Below are 17,619 nucleotides of genomic sequence, written 5' to 3'. Positions count from 1 at the left end.
CCTAGGGCATGCTCTTTGAAAATGCTTTAGGCTAATGTCCCAAACAGCTTACTTACTCTGAGTCTATCAGGCTACTTGTTACGGAGCCTCTGTTAAAAGCTGCTTTGCTATATTTTTATAGACAGATGGAAGGATGCTAGCATATAAGAAACTTGCTAGAAACTTGTAAATGTGCAAGGTGCAGAGGGATGGAAGGATGGATGATGCTACAATGTGTTTGTTTGACTGAGACAGCGTTGGAGGAGAGAGAAAGACAGACAACAGAGACAGATAGAGAGATAGATATATACAATAAAAGTGAGAGGAAAAGAGAGATAGAAACAGAACGAGTGAAAGCGAGAGAGAGGGGGGATATATAGAGGAGGGGATAGAGGGAAAGAAGGTGGGAGATAGAGAGAGGGGGGAGATAGTTGGAAAGCGGGTGGGAGATAGAGAGGGGGGAAGATAGAGAGAGAGGGAGAGAGAGGGGGAGATAGAGATAGAGAGAGAGCGGTTGGAAATATAGAGAGAGGGGGAGATAGAGAGGGGTGAGATAGAGAGAGAGCGAAAGTGAGAGAATGCATAAGAGTAAAGGGAGAGAGGTGGAGTGAGAGCAAGAGGGCCTGGAGAGAGAGAGAATGACAGAGTGGGATGAAAGAGAAACGTGTCTATCTATAAAAATGTTGGGCAGTTGATGCTCCGAATCTGCTCTCATCTTCCAACTGTCCCTTGATGCGTCTAATCATGAGTACACAGTCACGTCTCCCCTCTTTCATTCCCGAATTCCAAACTGTCAAGTGGAATCAGATCACAAAGCAGGCCGAGGGAAGGAGCAGACACGCGAGCGCACGCACACGCGCTCTCTGGCACGCGCACAGTATGGGCAGGTTGGATATAAGAAATAAGTCTCACTCACCTCCTCGTGCTGTCCGTGACCGAGTATCTCAACCCCAATGGAATGTGGAGAAATAAAACCCGCCATAGGCTAGAAAATAGCCATTGTCCATAATGCATGCATACAATGTGCAGGTAAATGTATACATAGAATTACAGGAATTGCTGTTATAGCTCATTTCTGAGAAATAGCCTAAGCTTATAGGCCTACCTAGGGACCTACGTAAATGGCACCACACGTGCACCAGCGTATAGAGAACCTCACAATTGTAGTTGTCACGACTCTTCTACCCAAGCACATGCTGTATGCAGACACACTGGAGGCGGGCGCACCGCTCAGAGGCTCCCTTACCGCTGCCATGGCATTGCGCACATACGTTTTCATAGAACACATGTACGCACCCGAAATGTAAGGAATACTTCGAATCAATGTTGTGGATAAAGGAATTATTCATCATAACTTGGCAACTCTGGTCCGTTATATCCCCCTATTCTGCCCGCCCCCATCTGTCCGTATGGGACTGCTTTAGCCGGGGCTTTCAGCGTTCCATATTGACTGCATAGCTATCATTCGATTTAAGAAGAAACAAATACCACAAAAGTGATGCCGCAAGGTGATATCTGATAAACATATGTGTGTTTTCTTTTTCGTTTCAGACTATGCATTTGTTAAATTAGTCTGAGGCGCTGTCAGGTACAGCATTGCATCCTCAACGGTGATTGGATGAATCTTTGATCATATCGATATTCAATCATATGGGCTACCGGCATCATTCATCCCTATGCATTGCATATAGACCTAGAACACAGACAGACACACAATGTCATAATGCTATACAGTAGAATAGCAAACCTACATAAGGCTACAAATGTGGAGGATGAATCCGTTTCATTAGACTATATAATCATTGTGTTAGCTTTACCATCCCGTTACTCAGTCTCTTATAAATTCCTTAAATTGGACACAAAATGGCGGATAAGAATATGATGGTGGGATAATCGGTTCCTAATATGAGAAAAGGCTTGGTACAGAGACTGAAGGTTATGCAGAAAAACGCGACCACACGTAGGCTATAGGCTACGTTGCCTTCTATGAAAACAGTATTTAGAAGTGAGAAAAAAAATATTCGTTAGAATATTATTTAAAAAATATTACGAAATCATAATGATCGATCATAGATGGATACCGTTATCGTAAGTGATCGATAGGCTAGACTATGTTCACAGCCGACAACGTGCTCCAAATATCTAGGCTGCCGGCCGGTGGAATTTTTTCCCTCTTACCGTTAGTGAAGCCCGGAGGTCTCGTGCGGGTGTTGACGGTAACAACAGGCAGGTGTATTGCCAGGTGCGAGAGGTGGATGGTTACAGCCGCTAATGTTCAGTTTCAGGATAAAATACAAATTATTCCAGCCACTGGCTCGAACTTTCAATATAAGAGATGTATAAGTTTAAGCCCCTCCTACAAACCCTCTCCCCCTCGTAGTAGGCTAGGCTATCCTGTCTAACCCCACACCAGCATCACCAGTATTGCCCCCACTCTCTCTCTCTCTGTCTCTCACTCTCTCTCTAGCTCTCTCGCTCTCTCTTTCTCTCTCTCTCTCGCTCTCTCACTCTCTCTCTAGCTCTCTCGCTCTCTCTCTCTCACTCTCTGTCTCTCACTCTCTCTCTGTCTCTCACTCTCTCGCAATTTGAATTGAATACATTGCTAAAGTAGGCCTAGAAACATGACAATATCAACATTTAATATTGAACACAATTAAAGAGAAAACATGATTAGGCTATACAGTGGTAAAAGTTAATTTGTAGTTCATGTTTACTGCACAGTATGAAATGGAATAGAAATGGCATGCATACCCTATTTTAATACTAATTGCTTAGTAATCAATTGATTTGTAATTAATGTAATCATATGCATTAAATGATGGATCCAAAGTTAGGAAAGGCTATGGTCTTTCTTTCTCCTATCATATGGATGAACAGCGGATTCATGAATGCAGCATGCTTATGTTATGTCACAGGGTAACGTCCACCTTAAGAGAAATGTCTATATTCTGACATAAAAAGGCAACTTTTGGTAATATTTAGATACAGTATGTGCACACTGGCTATCCTTAAGCAAACGCATGTTGAAGGGAAATTAGAATGAATCTGTTATTTTCTTTATTATTATTCAATAAAAACATAAACTTAAGAAAGGGGGTGTTTTGTCGGGGGGGGGCACTCTATGGGGCAAAATGGTCCCTGAAGATTAGTGCGTTAAAAATCTATTTTATATGTTTTATTTTGGAATTTCAGAGTCATTGAACCTTAAAAGTTAAAGTCTAGGTATCTTATTTCAATTAAATGAGTCAAATATCGGAACCAAATTACGTTGCTCATGATTAATATCCTCACTATGATGAGGTTTTGATGTACTGCCCCTCTTTTATTTTAGCCCTTCCTTTACAAATCATCCTAAAGTATCTCAAAATCTATTGTGTAACTCAAAGAAGTTACTTATAGATCATTTGGAAAAATGCTAATAATAAGTATCATTGATTGCCCTGGGGGCAGTTTGCCCCATTAGGGTGGGCGGTTGGGGATACTACTTAAACTAAAAACAGATCAACATATATATAGTTCAGTGGAGGCTGCTGAGTGGAGGACGGCTCATAATAATGTCTGGAACCACGCTAATGGAATGGCATCAAACACCTGGAGACCATGGAAACCATGTGTTTGATGTATTTGATACCATTCCACCTGTTCCGCTCCAGCCATTACCATGAGCCTGTCCCCCCCCCCCAATTAAGGTGCCACCAACCACCTGTGATATATATATTTTCTAAATGACAAATTATTAGATCAATGTACCTCAAAATCGTTTTGAGAACCCAATGTGGTTTTGGCAGAATGACAGCATGGCAGCTGGATGTGGGATGGTTGGATGACTAGGGTCTGGTATCAGTGAATAAGTGCGACTCGTCTTGGAAGTAGTGGGAATAACAGCTGTTATCGTGAGGGAGGGGTATCATATGAATGCAGCAGTTATCCCCGGCAGCATTCCAAATTTGCCCTGTTATAGTGCACATTGCTTTAACAGGGGCCATAGGGTTCTAGTCAATCATGCACTAGTTGCCTATATAGTGAATAGGGTGCCATTTGGGAGGCCGGTAATCTCTTTAATCTTCAGAGATTTGGGGAAATCATCTGGTTTCCGCTGTCCCCAGATTACAACATGTTCTAGTCAGACAATACATTCTAGGTTATGCCTGAATGTGTGGGGTAATGGGGTAATGATCATTCACCGCCACTGTCTACTTTATCATATCATTGGTTTTTAATGACACCTTGTGACAGATAGAGATTATGCTTTTATCAGTGGGATATAGCAGTAGTTATAGTCACCCCTGATCTATGGTAAAGTAGGGAGTGCAGGATTTTACTCTAGCCCAGCCTTAATAGCGCACGTGTAGTCTGTTCTGTTAAAATGTGTCTGGAACTACAACATAGACCCACCCCCTCTAGTCCTGGGCCAGAGTTGGTGACCACTGGGTTATGGTCTATTGGTGCTTTTCCATCTCCTTCCCCCCACAGCAGTGTGCCGCGAGTGTTTTATGTTAACGTAAGCTCTTGTGTAATTGTGTTTCCATCAGGAGTGTGACACTAAAGACTTGGGGCGAGCGGAATCAACAACCTCTGCATCATTCAAAGACTTTTGTTTTGTGAGAAGGTAAGCCTGGGCCCCCAAATCAGAGCAGGTCCCCCATTCTTTTCATAGGGCACTACTTTTGACCAGAGCCGTATGGGCTAGAATGCCAATACACAATGAGATGATGTTGTGACATATTTTTCCTCCCTGAAATATCCTGTTTTCCCATCTCGTCATGTCAGCTGTCACCTCTGACCTCTGAGCCGTGAATCCGTCGAGGCAGGAGCAACATGCTGCATAAATAATCCTGTCAAAATAAAAACAATGCAGTACATGTTTCCATCTCTCTCTCTCTCTCTCTCTCTCTCTCTCTCTCTCTCACTCTCTCTCTCTCTCTCTCTCTCTCTCTCTCTCTCTCTCTCTCTCTCTCTCTCTCTCTCTCTCACTCTCTCTCTATCTCTCTCTCTCTCTCTCTCTCTCTCTCTCTCTCTCTCTCTCTCTCTCTCTCTCTCTCTCTCTCTCTCTCTCTCTCTCTCTCTCTCCCTCTCTCTCTCTCTCTCTCTCTCTCTCTCTCTCTCTCTCTCTCTCTCTCTCTCTCTCTCTCTCTCTCTCTCTCTCTCTCTCTCTCTCTCTCTCTCTCTCTCTCTCTCTCTCTCTCTCTCTCTCTCTCTCTCTCTCTCTCTCTCTCTCTCTCTCTCTCTCTCTCTCTCTCTCTCTCTCTCTCTCTCTCTCTCTCTCTCTCTCTCTCTCTCTCTCTCTCTCTCTCTCTCTCTCTCTCTCTCTCTCTCTCTCTCTCTCTCTCTCTCTCTCTCTCTCTCTCTCTCTCTCTCTCTCTCTCTCTCTCTCTCTCTCTCTCTCTCTCTCTCTCTCTCTCTCTCTCTCTCTCTCTCCTCTCTCTCTCTCTCTCTCTCTCTCTCTCTCTCTCTCTCTCTCTCTCTCTCTCTCTCTCTCTCTCTCTCTCTCTCTCTCTCTCTCTCTCTCTCTCTCTCTCTCTCTCTCTCTCTCTCTCTCTCTCTCTCTCTCTCTCTCTCTCTCTCTCTCTCCCCTCTCTCTCTCTCTCTCTCTCTCTCTCTCTCTCTCTCTCTCTCTCTCTCTCTCTCTCTCTCTCTCTCTCTCTCTCTCTCTCTCTCTCTCTCTCTCTCTCTCTCTCTCTCTCTCTCTCACACACACACACATCTTCCACTTGTTGATAATATATGCTTTTATTTGCCATTCCATATGACCTACTCTTTCACATGTAACATGTATGTTATTTACAGAAGTGATCTGTTAATCAGTAGGCCTATATTTCATACCATGTTCGTAACATATTTGCTTTTAAATTCTCCACAGGAATCTCAGGCCTGAAGGGAGAGGCTTCAGTGCCCTAATGCGTGTCAATTAAGTTATTTTGGATACATGTGAGGGAGACTGTGGGTGTTATATGTATATATAACACATATGGAATAATGTAGTAACCAAAAAAGTGTTTTCAAAGTAGCCTCCCTTTGCCTTGATGACAGCTTTGCACACTTCAAAAATCAAATCAAATGTTCTTGGTCACATAAACATGGTTAGCAGATGTTAATGCAAGTGTAGCGACATGCTTGTGTTTCTAGTTTTGACAGTGCAGTAATCTAACAAATTCACAACTACCTAATACACTCAAATGTAAAGGGATGGAATCAGAATATGTACATATAAATATATGGATGAGCAATGGCCGAGAGGCATAGGCAAGATGCGATAGATGGTGTAAAATAAAGTATATACATATATATATATATTACATGAGTAATGTAAGATATGTAAACATTAAAGTGCCATTTTTTAAAAGTGACTAGTGAACCATTTATTAAAGTGGCTAATGATTTGAGTATGTATGTAGGCAGTAGCCTCTGTGTTAGTGATGGTTTTTTAACAGTCTGATGGCCTTGAGATAGAAGCTGTTTTTTCAGTCTCTCTGTCCCAGCTTTGATGTACCTATACTGACCTTGTCTCCTGGATGGTAGTGGGACGAACAGGCAGTGGCTCGGATGGTTGTTGTCCTTGATGATCTTTTTGGCCTTCCTGTGACATCGTGTGCTGTAAGTGTCCTGGAGGGCACGTAGTTTGCCCCCGGTGATACGTTGGGCAGACCGCACCACCCTCTGGAGAGCATTGCAGTTGAGGAAGATGCTGTTGCCGTACCTGGTAGTGATATAGCCCGACAGGATGCTCTCAACTGTGCATCTGTTAAAGTTTGTGAGGGTTTTAGGTGACAAGCCACATTTCTTCAGCCTCGTGAGGTTGAAGAGGTGCTGTTGCACCTTCTTCACCACACTGTCTGTGTGGGTGGACCATTTCAGTTTGTCCGTGATGTGTACGCCGATTAACTTAAAACTGTCCTGTCGATGTGGATAGGGGAGTGCTACCTCTGCTGTTTTCTGAAGTCCACGATCATCTCTACTTTCCGGCTACCCGGATAAAGCACGAAATAAGCTTCAGTTAGTGCTAAGCACGGCTGCTAGAATCTTGACTAGAACCAAAAAAATTGATCATATTACTCCAGTGCAAGCCTCTCTACACTGGCTTCCTGTTAAGGAAAGGGCTGATTTCAAGGTTTTACTGTTAACCTACAAAGCATTATGGGCTTGCTCCTACCTATCTTTCCGATTTGGTACTGCCATACATACCTACACGTACGCTACGGTCACAAGACGCAGGCCTCCTAACTGTCCCTAGAATTTCTAAGCAAACAGCTGGAGGCAGGGCTTTCTCCTATAGAGCTAAATTTTTATGGTATGGTTTGCCTACCCATGTGAGAGACGCAGACTCGGTCTCAACTTTTAAGTCTTTATTGAAGACTCATCTCTTCAGTAGGTCCTACGATTGAGTGTAGTCTGGCCCAGGAGTGTGAAGGTGTACGGAAAGGCACTGGAGCAATGAACCGCCCTTGCTGTCTCTGCCTGGCCGGTTCCCCTCTCTCCACTGGGATTCTCTGCCTCTAACCCTATTACAGGGGCTGAGTCACTGGCTTACTGGTGCTCTTCCATGCCGTCCCTAGGAGGGGTGCGTCACTTGAGTGGGTTGAGTCACTGACGTGATCTTCCTGTCTGGGTTGGCGCCCCCCTTGGGTTGTGCCGTGGCGGAGATCTTTGTGGGCTATACTTGGCCTTGTCTCAGGATGGTAAGTTGGTGGTTGAAGATATCCCTCTAGTGGTGTGGGGGCTGTGATTTTGCAAAGTGGGTGGGGTTATATCCTGCCTGTTTGGCCCTGTCCGGGGTTATCATCGGACGGGGCCACAGTGTCTCCCGACCCCTCCTGTCACAGCCTCCAGTGTTTATACTGCAGTAGTTTATGTGTCGGGGGGCTAGGGTCAGTCTGTTATATCAGGAGTATTTCTGGAGAATTTCTCCTGTGTCCTGTGTGAATTTAAGTATGCTCTCTCTAATTCTTTCTTTCTCTCTCTCGGAGGACCTGAGCCCTAGGATCATGCATCAGGAATACATGGCCTGATGACTCCTGCTGTCCCCAGTCCACCTGGCCGTGCTGCTGCTCCAGTTTCAACTGTTCTGCCTGTGGCTATGGAACCCTGACCTGTTCACCGGACGTACTACCTGTCCCAGACCTGCTGTTTTCAACTCTCTAGAGACAGCAGGAGCGGTAGAGATACTCTGAATGATTGGCTATGAAAAGCCAACTGGCATTTACTCCTGAGGTTCTGACCTGTTGCACCCTCAACAACTACTGTGATTATTATTATTTGACCATGCTGGTCATTTATGAACATTTGAACATCTTGGCCATGTTCTGTTATAATCTTCCCCCGGCACAGCCAGAAGAGTACTGGCCACCCCTCATAGCCTGGTTCCTCTCTAGGTTTCTTCCTAGGATCTGGCCTTTCTAGGTAGTTTTTCCTAGCCACTGTGCTTCTACACCTGCATTGCTTGCTGTTTGGGGTTTTAGACTGGGTTTCTGTACAGCACTTTGAGATATCAGCTGATGTAAGAAGGGCTTTATAATTTTTTATTTTTTATTTGACCTCCTTTGTTTTGTTGGCGTTGAGTGAGAGGTTGTTTTTCTGACACCACACTCCGAGGGCCCTAGCCTCCTCCCTGTAGGTTGTCTCGTCGTTGTTGGTAATCAAGCCCACTACTGTTGTGTCATCTGCAAACTTGATGATTGAGTTGGAGGCGTGCATGATCGCGCAGTCATGGGTGAACAGGGAGTACAGGAGAGGGCTAAGAACCCTTGTGGGGCCCCAGTGTTGAGGATCAGCGAAGTTAAGAAGGAAAGGTGGGCCCATAGTCCTCGGTAGTGGGCCGCGTCGGTGGCACTGTATTATCCTCAAAGCGGGCAAAGAAGGTGTTTAGTTTGTCTGGAAGACATCGGCGTTCGTGACGTGGCTGGTTTTCTTTTTGTAGTCCGTAATTGCCTGTAGACCCTGCAACATACGTCTCGTGTCTGAGCCGTTGAATTGCGACTCCACTTTGTTCGTATACCGACATTTCGCTTGTTTGATTGCCTTGCTGAGGGATTAACTACACTATTTATATTCGGCCATATTACTAGTCATCTTTCCATGGTTGAATGCGGTGGTTTGCGCTTTCAGTTTTGCACGAATGCCGCCATCTATCCACGGTTTCTGGTTAGGGTAGGTTTTAATAGTCACAGTGGGTACAACATCTCCTATGTACTTCCTTATAAACTCCCTCACCAAGTAAGCGTATAAATCGATGTTATTCTCTGAGGCTTCCTGGATAATTTCCCAGTCCGCGTGATCAAAACAATCTTGAAGCGTGGATTCCGATTGGTCAGACCAGCGTTGAATGGGTCTAGTCACGGGTATATCCTGTTTGAGTTTCTGCCTGTAGGACGGTAGGAGCAAGGTGGTCGGATTTGCCGAAGGGAGGGCGGGGGGAGGGCCTTGTATGCATCCCGGAAGTTAGAGTAGCAGTGGTCCAGTGTATTGCCTGTGCGGGTGCTACAGTCAATGTGCTGATAGAATTTAGATGGCCAAGTTCTCATTACTTTAAGACGCGAAGATCAGTCAATACGGAACATTTGAAGTGTAGTCGCTGGGGTGGCAGGGTAGCCTAGTGGTTAGAGCGTTGGACCAAAAGGTTGCAAGTTCAAATCCTTAAGCTGACAAGGTACAAATATGTCGTTCTTCCCCTGAACAGTCAGTTAACCCACTAGGCTGTCATTGAAAATAAGAATTTGTTCTTAACTGACTTGCCTAGTTAAATAAAGGTTTAAAAAAAGGTGCTATGATGAAAATTGCTCTCATGAGGACCGCCACAGGAAAGGAAGACCCACAGTCCTTGGTAGTGGGCCTTGCTGCAGAGGATAACTTCATTAGAGTTAACTGCACCTCAGATTTCAGCCCAAATAAATGCTTCACAGAGTTCAAGTAACAGACACATCTCAACATCCACTGTTCAGAGGAGACTGTGTGAATCAGGCCTTCATGGTTGAATTGCTGCAAAGAAACTACACTGCTCAAAAAAATTAAGGGAACACTTAAACAACACAATGTAACTCCAAGTCAATCACACTCAATCAAACTGTCCACTTAGGAAGCAACACTGATTAACAATACATTTCACATGCTGTTGTGCAAATGGAATAGACAACAGGTGGAAATTATAGGCAATTAGCAAGACACCTCCAATAAAGTAGTGGTTCTGCAGGTGGGGACCACAGACCATTTCTCAGTTCCTATGCTTCCTGGCTGATGTTTTGGTCACTTTTGAATGCTGGCGGTGCTTTCACTCTAGTGGTAGCATGAGACGGAGTCTACAACCCACACAAGTGGCTCAGGTAGTGCAGCTCATCCAGGATGACACATCAATGCGAGTTGTGGCAAGAAGGTTTGCTGTGTCTGTCAGCGTAGTGTCCAGAGCATGGAGGCGCTACCAGGAGACAGGCCAGTACATCAGGAGACGTGGAGGAAGCCGTAGGAGGGCAACAACCCAGCAGCAGGACCGCTACCTCCGCCTTTGTGTAAGGAGGGCAGGAGGAGCACTGCCAGAGCCCTGCAAAATGACCTCCAGCAGGCCACAAATTTGCATGTGTCTGCTCAAACGGTCAGAAACGGACTCCATGAGGGTGGTATGAGGGCCCGATATCCACAGGTGGGGGTTGTGCTCACAGCCCAACACCGTGCAGGACGTTTGGCATTTGCCAGAGAACACCAAGATTGGCAAATTCGCCACTGGCTCCCTGTGCTCTTCACAGATGAAAGCAGGTTCACACTGAGCACATGTGACAGACGTGACAGTCTGGAGACTCCGTGGAGAACGTTCTGCTGCCTGCAACATCCTCCAGCATGACCGGTTTGGCGGTGGGTCAGTCATGGTGTGGGGTGGTATTTCTTTGGGGAGCCGCACAGCACTCCATGTGCTTGCCAGAGGTAGTCTGACTGCCATTAGGTACCGAGATGAGATCCTCAGACCCCTTGTGAGACCATATGCTGGTGCGGTTGGCCCTGGGTTCCTCCTAATGCAAGACTATGCTAGACCTCATGTGGCTGAAGTGTGTCAGCAGTTCCTGCAAGAGGAAGGCGTTGATGCTATGGACTGGCCCGCCCGTTCCCCAGACCTGAATCCAATTGAGCACATCTGGGACATCATGTCTTGCTCCATCCACCAACGCCACGTTGCACCACAGACTGTCCAGGAGTTGGCGGATGCTTTAGTCCAGGTCTGGGAGGAGATCCCTCAGGAGATCATCCGCCACCTCATCAGGAGCATGCCCAGGCGTTGTAGGGACATCATACAGGCACGTGGAGGCCACACACACTACTGAGCCTCATTTTGACTTGTTTTAAGGACATTACATCAAAGTTGGATCAGCCTGTAGTGTGGTTTTCCACTTTAATTTTGAGTGTGACTCCAAATCCAGACCTCCATGGGTTGATAAATTTGATTTCCATTGATCATTTTTGTGTGATTTTGTTGTCAGCACATTCAACTATGTAAAGAAAAAAGTATTTAATAAGAATATTTCATTCATTCAGATCTAGGATGTGTTATTTTAGTGTTCCCTTTATTTTTTGAGCAGTGTACTACTAAGGGATACCAAGAATAAGAATGGACTTGCTTGGGCCAAAAGTAATGGACATTAGAGCCGTGGAAATCTGGCTTTTGGTCTGATGAATCCAAATTTGAGATTTTTGGCTCCAACCGCCGTGTCTTTGTGAAACAACTATGAACAGATTTAGTGAGCATAACCTTGCTATTGAGAATGGTCGCCGTAGGCAGACCTGGCTCTCAGGAGAAGACAGGGTATGTGCACACTGCCCACAAAATGAGTTGGAAACTGAGCTGCACTTTCTAACCTCCTGCCAAATGTATGACCATATTAGAGACACATATTCCCTCAGATTACACAGATCCATAAAGAATTCGAAAACAAACCCAATCTTGATAAATATGTATTGGGTGAAGTACCACAGTGTGCCATCAGAAAAGGGCAACCAGTGAAGAACAAACACCATTGTAAATACAACCCAGATGTATGTTAATGTATTTTCTCTTTTGTACTTTAACTATTTGCACATCGTTACAACACTGTATATAGACATAATATGACATTTAAAACGTTCCTATTCCTTTGAAACGTTTGTGAGTGTAAAGTTTACTTTTCATTTTTGATTGTTTATTTCACTTTTGTTTATTATCTATTTCACTTGCTTTGGCAATTTAAACATATGTTTGCCATGCCAATAAAGCCTATTGAATTGAATTGAGTTACACACAGTGTGAGAGAGAAAGTGACACAGTGTGAGAAAGAGAGAGTTACACAGAATGTGTGAGAGAAAGAGAGAATTACACAGAATGTGAGAGAGTTACACCGAATGTGAAAGAGAGAGTTACACAGAATGTGAGAATGTGAGTTACTTCTGTGAGTGTAATGTTCACTGTTCATTTTTATTGTTTATTTAACTTTTGTATATTATCTACTTCACTTGCTTTGGCAATGTTAACACGTTTCCATTGCCAATAAAGCTCCTTAAATTGAATTGAATTGAGTTACACCGAATGTCAAAGAGAGAGAGAATTACACGGAATGTGAGACAGAAAGAGAGAGTTAAACAGAATGTGAGACCGAAAGAGAGAGTTAAACAGAATGTGAGACAGAAAGAGAGAGTTAAACAGCATGTGAGACAGAAAGAGAGAGTTACATGGAATGTGAGACAGAAAGAGAGAGTTAAACAGAATGTGAAAGAGAAAGAGAGAGTCCCATATCTACTGGGTGAAATTCCACAGTGTGCCATCACAGCAGCAAGATTTGTGACCTGTTGCCACGAGAAAAGGGCAACCAGTGAAGAACACACACCATTGTAAATACAACCCATATTTATGCTTATTTATTTTATCTTGTGTCCTTTACCATTTGTACACTATTAAAACACTGTATATATATATAATATGACATTTGTAATGTCTTTATTGTTTTGAAACTTCTGTATGTGTAATGTTTACTGTTAATTTGTATTGTTTTTTTTCACTTTATATATTCACTTTATATATTATCTACCTCACTTGCTTTGGAAATGTTAACACATGTTTCCCATGCCAATAAAGCCCTTGAATTGAAATGAATTGAGTGGTAGTGAGGAGGAAAAGAAGAATAGGTTAGCTACGTAAATAGAACGGTGATTATCATAACAATCAGTCTATTAGACTTCAGGCTAGGAATGGCTTCAGGACTAAATGGTCGCTACCTCAGCATACAGCAGCAACGCACCATGAGGAATTGAGACAGTCACGAGTCACTATGACACAAATCACAACTAGGCTACGTCATTGTGCACTATTTTATGCTCAGGCTGAGGATAAAGCATTATGTTTATCCTCCAAGGTTATTGAGTCACAAGTAATGTTATGTGATTACTTGATTATTAATAACTACTGCATCAGTATGTATCATATTAGCAAGCTTTTCTGGCTGCAGAAATATCTAGTTTTCTTAATGTAAGGTTGTTGTGTTGTTTGTTCACGTTGTGTCGTTTAAGCACAACGAGGTAACTTGAATAAAATACACTTAGACATCATCAAGTTTCATCATGATTTATAGATTGGCATGGTAAAGGTTCTGTCGAGCGGCTAGATGTTCTTTACCATTCTGGCCATCAGATTTGCCACCAATGCTCCTTATAGGACACATCACTGCACTCTACTCTCCTCTGTAAACTTTTCATCTCTGTAAACCCGTCACAAGACCCACTGGTTGATGCTTATTTATAAAACCCTCTTAGGCCTCACTCCCCCCTATCTGAGATACCTACTGCAGCCCTCATCCTCCACATACAGCACCCATTCTGCCAGTCACATTCTATTAAAGGTCCCCAAAGCACACACATCCCTGGGTTGCTCCTCTTTTCAGTTCTCTGCAGCTAGTGACTGGAACGAGCTGCAACAAACACTCAAACCGGACAATTTTGTCTCAAACTCATCATTCAAAGACTCAATCATGGACACTCTTATTGACAATTGTGGCTGCTTCATGTGATTTATTGTTGTCTCTACCTTCTTGCCCTTGGTGCTGTTGTCTGTGCCCAATAATGTTTGTACCTTGTTTTGATCTGCTACAATGTTGTGCTTCTGCCATGTTGTGTTGCTACCATGTTGTTGTAATACTGTGTTGCTACCATGCTGTGTTTTCATGTGTTGCTGCCATGCTATGTTGTTGTCTTCGGTCTCTCTTTTAGTGTTGTGGTGTCTCTCTTTTCATGATGTGGCTTTGTTTCTTATTTTATTTTTAATCCCAGCCCCCGTCCCAGAAGGAGGCCTTTGTAAATAATGATTTGTTCTTAACTGACTTGCCTTGTTAAATAAAGGTTAAATAAAAATAAATACAAAATAAAAAGTTGACCTGATTGGTGCGTGATAGTTATTACACTCTTCAACCAGTAGATGGCGGTAGTGTACAAGGTTGGTGTTTCTGCGTTCTGAATAAACACACGTTTTCAGTACCATTGGGAGAAAAGTAGTGGGATAGGTCTACTGATTTTGAAGTGATAGTCAGACGAAGTAAAACTTTCCCATCAAATAAACTATTGAGTAGAAATATATTCCCTACTTTTGCTGAGTTAAATACCCAAACTCAACACACATATTTCATCGGTAGCGTGGCCGAGCGGTCTAAGGCGCTGGATTAAGGCTCCAGTCTCTTCGGAGGCGCGGGTTCGAATCCCGCCGCTGCCAGTTCCTTTTTGTTTGACATTTTGAAAAAATATTTATATAGTTACTACTGTAATCAATTATATTTCATGTGCATACGTCACGCACTTCAATACAAAATGTAAAACGTGTTTCTCCAGTGGTGCATTATCCAGACTTTTTAAACCTGCGGTACTCCGTGGTGTATTGATTCTTGAGCAGTACATTTAAATGTGTTGTCAACGCTAGGCACAGAAACATAATTCACTTCTGCCCAGAGAAAGTGCAATATTTAGACATTTAAATATATCTACTAACCATATTAGAAAGCTATAGCTATGTGAGACACGTTATTTGTACGTTGGCACGTAGATAACTAGCTATAAAGGGAGGGACAAATAGTTTCAAAGCTAGTAACGTTAACTAGCTCTGGTCTTTCGTGCTACAGACAACGAGTTGCCTCTGCACTCTATCGTTATTCCATTTATCATTTCATAGAGGATATACTTTAGTAGTTAACTCGCCGAAGTAACGATGTGCCTAGAGTGCTGGATAATTTGTATATGTGTGTGAAGGGTGTCATTTTTCCAAAATAGGAAAAGGAGCTTTGGTCACTTTTCTGAGAAGGGCAGCTACAGCTATGGCGAGTGGGTGTGTCGAAAGCGCTCCACTATAGGTTAGACAAAATATATTAAGAACTAACCCAAGATAGTTCATCTGTGTTGTATACAGTAGGAGAACATGAAGCAGGTGGGCAAAGCCAGGCACGAGATAGCGAGATACTATTGGCGCGTTGTAGCATGTATTTGCATATTTATATTAGGGAACGCCTCTTGGGAAGTACGCGTCTGCACAAACTCCATTCGCCCTTGCACTCCTTCTAGTGAGGAAACTTTCTGAACTGGCGGGTATAGCCCCTGTGATGGGTTTCCCCTTCTGTCTGTGGTTAGACGGTTTTGATTGAGCTGTGTTTCTTACCACGCAGCTACAACTACCGTACATTATACTGCGAGAGTTTGCACTTGTGTTTTGAAGCCAGAGAATGAGTCGTATTTCACAAATAATTTGACATTTTCAATTATGAAAAATATGATAAAAAAATAAATAAAAGTACTGTTTCTTCATGCGTTGTATGAGTGTGCTTACTGTGACCCTGATACTAGGTACTTTAGCTACTTTCCTAACCGTTGCCGGTGTTGTGCCGAAAAGCTCCCGCTGCCAGAATTCTCCCCCAACCCCGACTTGCTTGAACACGCAGGTACTCAATTATTCCTTGCTGCGACTTGCTTGCTAGTTGAGATTTCTGATTACGTTGGGCTGCCTTTCATTAGATTTTTTTTTTTATGTCGGTTTGATATCGGGGGAGGCACTAGTAATGTCTGCAGTTTCGTTTTTTCTATTTGTTTCAAGTGTTTTTGTCTATAAATACACCTTTTTGACAAAATTGGTCATCTCTCCCATGTCTTATTCAACTACTAGTTGTTCTGAAATGTTTATTGCTAGCCTACATTTTACTCCCGGCTCTATGTTTAATATAACACATATACATTCATTATTAATTTCGGTTGTCAATTCTGACGTGAAGTTTGTTCAATAGAAAGTACTTGACTCTGATGTGTGCCAAAGAAAGAAGGGGAAGGATTTCGGCAAGGCTATTTTCTATCTTTTTTTCCCCTATCAGGACTAGGTTAAGATGGAGTTCCATGCGATATCACCTGGAAAACTTTCCATAAAAATTTGACTAAATGTTCAGTCGAGCTGTTGCAGCTATCCAATATTTGTTTGTTATTTATTGTTATTTATATTTGATTTATTGTCATTTTACATCTTATTATGCAAAGATCGACATTTATATTTCTTATTTAATGTTTGTTAACAAACGTAACTTTCTGTGATGTTTTTGTGTTACTGTGTGATAATATTTGTCTATTATCATTATTTTTCTTAAACATTACAAAATGTTTCTAAAATAAATGTTTATGTTTCTTTATACTTTAATTTTGCTTTCTGTGGCACACACTCACTACTGGTCAACATGAGCTACCAAAATGATTATGAGGTGTGCCAGGCCTTGCAGTCCCAAGATAGAATTGGGGCGAGGGGGGGATTTCGACGAGAAAATAGCCTTTGCAAACTCCCAATCACAGCCAGTTGTGATACAGCCTGGAATCGAACCAGAGTATGTAGTGACGCCTTTCGCTCTGAGATGCAGTGCCTTAGACCGGTGCAACACTCGGGAGCTCCTGGTGTTGTTGCCGTGCATTCCCTCCCCATTGAGCAATCAATATTTGTTGTTTATTATGTAGGCTGCTGTCTTACTTGATATACAATAATGGGAGGGAAAGAAAAGGCAGTGATACCCAGTCGGAAGCTTAATTATCGAGGTCAGATCTCAGGTTGGAAGGCATGTCCATACAACACCAGTGTACTGGTCGCCGGTTTATTGACTCGACGTGCAAACCAGTGTATGTAGTTCTGTCCTTGAGCTGTTCTTATCTGATGATGTTCTGTATTATGTCATTCTGTATTATGTTTCATGTTTTGTGTGAACCCCAGGAAGAGTAGTTGCTGCTTTTGCAACAGCTAATGGGGACCCTAATAAAATACCAAATACCAAATAGGCCACACAAAACAGTCTTGAGTGGTAACAAATATGACAAACCAGCTGACTCGTTTTCCTTTCAACACACCCAATCGCCCATATTCCGGTTGCCATCTCGTTTTGGATCAATGGAAAAAAGATAGAGAACTACAGTGCACCCTCACGAAAGTGCAAAACCATGGATAAAACAACCACTCAGCTGGAGGAGACAATCTCCAATGCTGAACGGTGTTGCCTGTACGAACTGACTGAATACAACGTTGTGGACGTAAAACAAAAAGTAAGTGACATTTGTCAGAAGCTAGCGCCCGGTCTTGGTGTGAGTCAGCGAGACCGTCGACATCGCACACAGGCTGGGCAGGCGAGACAACAACAATTC

General features: G+C 43.2%; 1 protein-coding gene and 1 non-coding gene across 2 annotated transcripts in view; one reads left to right on the top strand and one right to left on the bottom strand.

Moving 5' to 3' along the window:
• Positions 1-2,510, bottom strand: part of LOC139415911 (histidine N-acetyltransferase-like) — a 28,010-nt gene extending 25,500 nt beyond the window's left edge. Inside the window, exon 1 of the mRNA XM_071164076.1 lies at positions 2,158-2,510. The gene's annotated coding sequence lies outside the window, so the exon portion shown is untranslated. The remainder of the gene's footprint in view (positions 1-2,157) is intronic.
• A 12,091-nt stretch (positions 2,511-14,601) lies between these two features.
• Positions 14,602-14,683, top strand: trnal-aag (transfer RNA leucine (anticodon AAG)). The gene has a single exon. It is a non-coding gene; the product is annotated as a tRNA-Leu (tRNA).
• Positions 14,684-17,619: the final 2,936 nt, after the last annotated feature.

The sequence above is a fragment of the Oncorhynchus clarkii genome, chromosome 9, assembly GCF_045791955.1.
Source record: "Oncorhynchus clarkii lewisi isolate Uvic-CL-2024 chromosome 9, UVic_Ocla_1.0, whole genome shotgun sequence".
In the NCBI taxonomy this organism is placed as follows: Eukaryota; Metazoa; Chordata; class Actinopteri; order Salmoniformes; family Salmonidae; genus Oncorhynchus; species Oncorhynchus clarkii.
Note: the sequence above shows the minus strand (reverse complement) of the source record. Positions and strands in the feature narration are given on the sequence as shown.